Source organism: Camelina sativa, chromosome 5, assembly GCF_000633955.1.
Source record: "Camelina sativa cultivar DH55 chromosome 5, Cs, whole genome shotgun sequence".
NCBI lineage: Eukaryota > Viridiplantae > Streptophyta > Magnoliopsida > Brassicales > Brassicaceae > Camelina > Camelina sativa.
The window spans coordinates 11,424,198-11,431,921 of record NC_025689.1 but is presented as its reverse complement, the minus strand read 5'-3'; positions in this window follow the sequence as shown (position 1 = coordinate 11,431,921).

The following is a 7,724-nucleotide window of genomic DNA, read 5'->3' as shown; positions in this document are numbered from 1 at the left end:
ATTCTCAGAAGGAGATTGTTCCTGTCAACACTCTCACACCAATGGATTCTTTGTCTCCTGGTAATACTATCTCAATTCCACAAAATTCTGATTCCATTTCTTCTCCTCCACTACAAATTTCTTCTCAAAGGATTCGTAAGCCTCCTGCTCATTTGAGCGATTATCATTGTTATTCTCTTGACAATGAGGTCTCTCATCCTATTTCCTCCTTTTTATCTTATTCAAACATTTCACCTTCTTACTTGGCTTATATTAATAATATTACCAAGATTCCCATTCCCTCTTCATATAAAGAGGCAAAGGCATCCAAGGAATGGTGTGAGGCTGTTGATAAGGAAATTGGAGCCATGGAGAGGACAAATACCTGGGATGTGACTAGTCTTCCACCTGGTAAGAAAGTTGTTGGCTGCAAATGGGTTTTTACCTTGAAGTTTTATGCAGATGGCACTCTAGAAAGATATAAAGCCAGGTTGGTGGCTAAAGGTTACACACAAAAAGAGGGTTTGGATTATAATGAAACTTTTTCACCAGTTGCGAAGATGGTTACGGTGAAACTGTTACTAAAGATTTCTGCTTCCAAACAATGGTTTCTACATCAACTTGACATTTCCAATGCCTTCTTGAATGGAGATCTTGATGAAGATATATATATGCGACTTCCAGAAGGGTATGCTGAGATTAAGGGGGACACTTTGCCTAAGAATGCTGTTTGTAAGTTGAAGAAGTCCATTTATGGTCTCAAACAGGCTTCTCGACAATGGTTCTTGAAATTCTCTACTTCTCTTTTGTCTTTGGGCTTTGCAAAGTGTCACGGCGACCACACTCTGTTTGTTAAAACTTTTGGAGATGATTTTGTTGCTGTGTTGGTTTATGTTGACGACATAGTTATTGCTAGTACCACAGAATCAGGTGCGAGTCAGTTAACTGAGGCTTTGAAGCAGAGTTTTAAGCTAAGGGAGCTTGGTCCTTTGAAATACTTCTTGGGTCTTGAAATTGCGAGGAATTCTACTGGCATATCTATTTGTCAACGTAAATATGCCCTTGAACTTCTGACCTCTACTGGCATGTTAGCCTGCAAAGACGTCGCAACACCCATGGTACCAAACCTACATCTCTCCAGGACTTCTGGTACGATTTTGACTGATAAGGCGATGTATCACAGTCTTGTAGGCCGTTTGATGTATCTCACTATCACTCGTCCGGACATCACTTTTGCTGTGAATAAGTTGTGTCAGTTCTCCTCTGCTCCACGCACATCTCATCTGACAGCAGCTTATCAAGTTCTTCAATACATTAAAGGGACTATTGGACAGGGACTTTTCTATTCTGCAGAACCAGACCTCACATTGAAAGCTTTTGCAGATTCAGATTATGCTAACTGTCCAGATAACCGTCGTTCAACCACTGGTTTTATGATGTTTCTTGGCTCGTCACTCATTTCCTAGCGTTATAAGAAACAACACACTGTTTCTCGCTCCTCTGCAGAAGCTGAGTATCGAGCTCTTGCTTTGGCTACCTGCGAGATGATGTGGATCACTACTTTACTTCGTGAGTTGCGAGTTGGTCCTTTCTCTGTTCCGATTCTCTTCTCTGATAGCACTGCAGCGATCTACATTGCCACAAACCCAGTTTTTCACGAGAGGACTAAACATATTGAGGTGGATTGTCATACAGTTTGGGAAAAGCTGGATCGCGGACAAATCAAACTCCTACATGTTCGGACTGAAGATCAAGTAGCTGACATTTTGACTAAACCTCTCTTCCTTCCACAATTTGAACATCTCAAGTCCAAGATGAGTCTTCAAAACATTTTTGCCTCATCTTGAGGGGGACTATTGGGTTAGATGTAAATATAAGTTAACCGGTTTAGTATTCGGTTTAGTATACTTGTATATAACACAAATTGTACAGCTATTTTTGGATCAATTGAATGAGAAAATATCTTTAACAAACTTCTTCTTCCTCATTCTCTCTCGTTTGTAATAGTTATTCATTGCATCATCTTGCTATAATCCTTATTTATTTTGGTTTCCCGAAATCAGATTTGATTTTTACAAACTTTTAATTGGATTCAAACCTTCATGAATTTATTTGTTGAGATATCCAAGAAAACATGTGGATCATTAATTATATTCACTTTTAGTCAGATTTGATCCAAGAAAACAAGTGTTGAGGACTTGGGATCATTAACAAGTATTTTCGTTTTTCATTTTCAACATTTTCAGAAAAGAAAATTTCAATATCCCCAAAAATCATAACTTTTTCAATTCTTCACCGGTTTAAAGTGATTTTGGTTTGTATTCCACTCGATTTTTTCAAGCTCCTTCCTATTATCCTAACCCCATTCTCAATCAGCAAATGTAAGAGATTCAAATTTATCTTTTTAGATGTGATTTTCAAGCTTCATTTTTGGTAATGGGGGAGGGAATTATACGATTGTTCACCCATTGGTAAGCAGAATTTTCTGAAAGTATTAGGCGATGTATTATATCATTTGACAAACAGCAGAAAAGGGTAGTCAAACAATAATTCACATTAATTAAGTCTAGTTCTAATTTTACACACACATTTTAATGCTATTAACAATTTCAATTCTATATATAAATTCCAATCTAATCGAATGTTCTAACAAAATTTAACCCTTAAATCAATATCTAGACAACAGTTCGTCCTAATTTAGCATAACCTAATTTCCAATAGAAACTACTCACACATTGTTAAAGCACATGGAAAGAAATATCATAGATTCAAAATAAATTGGACACAGATACATAAATAATAGAGATAGAGATAAAATTTATGAAATATTGCATCAGATGGAAATGACAAAGGACAATTCTCTTCAAAATGTTTAGGTAGTAATTTGGAGTCCTTGTTTGTTTGGCTTTAGCTCAGAGCCGAGCATATGAATCCCAAACCAACTTAGATAAACTCAAGGTTGAACATGCTCAGAAAATGCTTTAAGGAGTGAATCCAGCTAAATTGAGTTCAAATCTAAAATTTTCTTGGAATATGTCGAATCTGTTTGCATATCTTCCCCTCACACGAACTCAAAAAGTTGAGCTGGAAGATCATAATATTTTTGGACTTTATAGACTGACATATTTTCACTATAATGAAAACACAAACCTAAGTTGTTGGGGCTAATAACTAAGAGTTAAATAATACATCAAATTAAGGGTGAATTACTCAAATGTTACTCATTTTAGGTAATATTACCAGAATCTACAAAAAACTTTTTTATTACTAGAATGTTTCGGCTATTTTCAAAATACCCAGCGTGCCCCTGTTTTATGTTACCGGAAAAACGTTATTACAAAAATGCCATTGCCACGTCATACGCCACGTCAGAAATCGCTGATGTGTAACCATAACTCAGCCGTAACGCGATACAGAGTATGTTGCGGCTGAGTTATCGGAAAAACATTTGAGTAAGAGCGGACGGCTGACTTATGAAAATCTGGCTGAGTATGCTCATAAGTCAGCCAAGCGTTATGTTTGACTTATTAAATTTAACTGAGTTATGCGCATAACTCAGCTGTAGTAATGGCTGAGTTTTCACCTGATGGTTGAGTTGTCAAGATTTTGGCTGAGTTATCGCTACGACACGGTTGAGTTGTCAAAATTTTGACTGAGTTATCACAACGACACGGCTGAGTTGCCATTTTCCGACTGGCTGAGTTATGAAAAATGGCTGACTTATGAGATGTAGTTACGGCTGAGGTATGGTAAAAAACCTATAACTCAGCCGTCATAGGCTGACTTATCGACAAGTCAGCCGTTTGACGGCTGACTTATTGGCAAAAGATTAATTACTAGAATGTTTTTCAGTTACGGCTGACTTATCAAACGATACGGCTGAGTTACATATTTTCAGTTCATGAAGCGGCTGAGTTTGGCAGCAATTTTTTTTGCTTTTTAATTACTGTAATGTTTTTCGTGTTGTGGCTGAGTTTTAGTTAGGCTGAGTTATTGTATTGTTTCATGGCTGATTTGCCACGTCGGATGCAGCATCCATGTCAGCATTCCATGTCATCATCTTTTTTTTCCGGAAATACGAAACGTCGTTCGACTCTGGTTCTTCAACTGGTTAATAAGTGAACTATTTTTCCTTCTTATTCACCTTGTTCTTCTACTTCTTCTTCACTTTCTTCTTCACACCTTGTTCTTCTACTTTTGTTCTTCTCCACCTTGTTCTTCATTATATTTCATGGATCCAGTGCCGGTACTAGTTGTGTCCGGTAATTGGATAAAGACACAGAGATATGTATTTAACTCCGACGAGAGAGGGTGTATAGTTGTGCAGATAGATGGAGGCACAACATACGACAAGCTTGTTAAGCTTGTTCTTGAAGACTACGGATTGGACTCGTTTAGACATGAGCTAAAGCTGAGCTACATGTTCTCGAACAGGGCAATGAAACATATGGCGCATGATACTCCACCAGTTTTTGTCTCCAATGATCGACAGTTGCAATGTTTTTTGGGTCTATGGAAAACCGATCAGCTACGTCTCTGTGTAGAGTTTTCGGCGAAAGAGTCTACAGAAACTAGTGGAGCTAGAGGAAGTATGATTCGGCGAAGCAGAGACTCGAAAGCAGAATCTACCCCCGAAGTGTGCGGTGGGGGATTTGAAGGCACTTGTTTTGATTATGGTAAGATTGTTGACAAAGAAAACGAAGAAGAAGCTGTTGAAGTAGCATCTGACGAAGAAGAAGACGATGAATTTTCAACCCGATTTGATGTTTTCGACGACTCCGATGGTGAGTCATCTGATGACGAGAAGTTTTCTGTATTGGGCGAGCCTCAGAGTACAGTGGAAGACCCACCTACTCCGCCTCCTCAGAAGAAAGCTCATAGAGATGATAACTTTGCCGGATCGAAGATGAATCCGGAGGCTATTAGGTTGGAGGTGTCAACGCTAAAAATTGCTGTAGGACAACGATACAGTAGCAAAAAGCAGTTCAGGAATCACGTGAAACTTATTTCGGTTAGGGATGGATTTGATTTTAATGTACCAGTCTCAAATCCGAGACAAGTGGTTTTTAGGTGTTGGGTTAAAGGATGTATTTGGAGAGTTCGTGCATCTGTACAAGGGGATGACCCGGATTTTCATGTTCGTGTATACGATTCGGAACACACATGTTCTGTGACGGAACGTTCTACTAGATGCCGTCAATCAACAGCTGATGTACTGGCAGGTCTTTACAGGGACTATCTTGGTGATCTTGGTCCGGATGTTAAACCTAAAAGTGTCGGAGTCATTTTCAATAAGCAATTTAGTCTAAAGGTAATTACTATGTTTCGACTGACTTATTGATAATAATGGTTGAGTTATAGGTATGTATAGGCTGAGTTAATTATTGATAACAATGGCTGAGTTATAGGTATGTATAGGCTGAATTATTTACATTTTACGGCTCATTTATTGATTATTTAAGGCTGACTTATTCGAATGTATCGGCTGAGTTATTTATATATTATGGCTGATTTATTAATTTGTTGGTGTCGACAGATGGGTTATTGGAAGGCATATCGAACGCTGCTGAATGCAAGGCAGATCCATCAGGGAACTCCTGAGGAAAGTTTTAGCGAGTTGCCTTCTTACATATTCAAGTTAAAAAGGGAAAATCCGGGTACAGTCACGCGTCTTCAAATAGGTGATGAAGATAGATTCAAATATGTTTTTATTGCTTTTGGTGCGAGTATTGCTGGGTTTGCTTTCATGCGCAAAGTTGTTGTTGTCGACGGAACGTTTCTCCATGGTAGTTACAAAGGGACACTTCTAACAGCCCTAGCTCAGGATGGTAACTTTCAAATTTTCCCATTAGCTTTCGCTGTTGTTGACACTGAAAATGATGAGTCTTGGCGTTGGTTCTTTACACAACTCAAAGTTGCCATTCCAGACGAAAAGGATCTTGCGATAATCTCCGACAGACATCAGTCAATAGGGAAAGCGATTCGTCAAGTGTATCCGTTGGCTTCACGTGGAATTTGCACTTACCATTTGTATAAGAACATCTTGGTGAAGTTCAAAGGAAAACATTTGTTCCCTCTGGTGAAAAAAGCGGCAAAGTGTTTTAGGCTAACTGATTTTAATGAGGCTTTCAATGAGATTGAAGCACGTCATCCCGAACTACATGGATACCTCCAACGAGCTGGTGTCCGAATGTGGGCGCGTGTTCATTTCCCGGGTGAAAGGTACAATTTAATGACAACGAATATTGCAGAATCAATGAACCATGCACTGTCAAATGCTAGAAGTCTTCCCATAGTTCAACTTCTAGAATCGATACGGGATATGATGACCAGATGGTTTTCTGAACGGAGAGAGGATGCGAAATCGCAGCAAACAACGCTCACTCGAGGTGTTGAGAAACTATTACAGGTAATTTTACATAAGTCAGTCGTCAATGTTGATAACTCAGCCGTAACAGTTACCATATCTCTGCCGTAATTGTTTCCTTATCTCAGCCATTACCATTATAGTTTCCATAACTCAGCCATTGTTGTTTCAATAACTCAGCCATAATTGTTTTCATAACTCAGCCTAAAGCGTTTTGTTTTTTGTTCTACTCCCTTATAGGACCGTGTCACCGGAGCAAGACTTATGGAGGTACAAACGATTGATGCTGTACGTGTTCAAGTGAAATATGGATCATCTTTGCATGTTGTAAATTTAGAAATAAAAAGTTGCACATGCCGTCGTTTCGACCACGAGAAAATACCATGCATCCATGCAATCGCAGCTGCAGAGCATATGGATGTGTCTCGTATATCCATGTGCGATACGAAATTTAGGAGTGTCGATTTGGTTAACGGATGGGCTGGTTCAATCATGCCTCCAGATGAATCATTCCTTGCTCCAGAAGTTGTGGATAATCAGAAGTGCTTGCCTCCGATTGTTGTGAACCAGCCAGGAAGACTAAAGAAGCGTAGGATTAAATCATCTTTGGAAGTTGCCACTGAAAATAAACGCCCTAGGAAGCAACACGCATGTTCGCGATGTAAGCAAATTGGGCACAATGCGAAAACTTGTGCTCTATAGTTTATTTTGTGTTATTACTCATCTGTCAAAGTATTATTACTTTATTTTGTGGTATTACTCATCTGTCAAGTAGTATAACTCAGCCATAACACACTATAACTCAGCCATCACATGAATCGATGAGATATTTCGTCCTGTATCATGATAACTCAGTCGTAATAAACTATAACTCAGCCATATAATCAGTCATATAAATCAGTTGTTTCATATTGTTTCTTTGATAACTCAGTCATGACATGAATCGACTATATATTCCATTTTCCCATAAAAGATATAACTCAGCCGTAAATTTTATAACTCAGCCATGACATTAAACTTCGCTAAAATCATTTTGATTAGTTTCCATTACACTTCATCCAAACAACAACAAAAAATATATATAATAACAACGCCTAAACGAGAGATCTCTGGTCGGGGGAGCCCGATTGAAAAATTTCGCCACCAACCCTCTAGCGTTCTGGACGGTCCTGCGATCGCAGAACGGGAGCTGGGCCAGATATGTCAGTCTCCAATGGTTCCTCCACTGCGAGTTCGTTCACCGCAATTCGACAGAAATCTCTTACCCGTTGTAAGGCCTCTAGCCTTTCGATTGGCAATCCGGAGCCTCTGGGCATCATGTCCTCTATAAAGGCACATGGGCCTTCAAGAAGATGGCGCTCACAGAAGGCTTCACCCG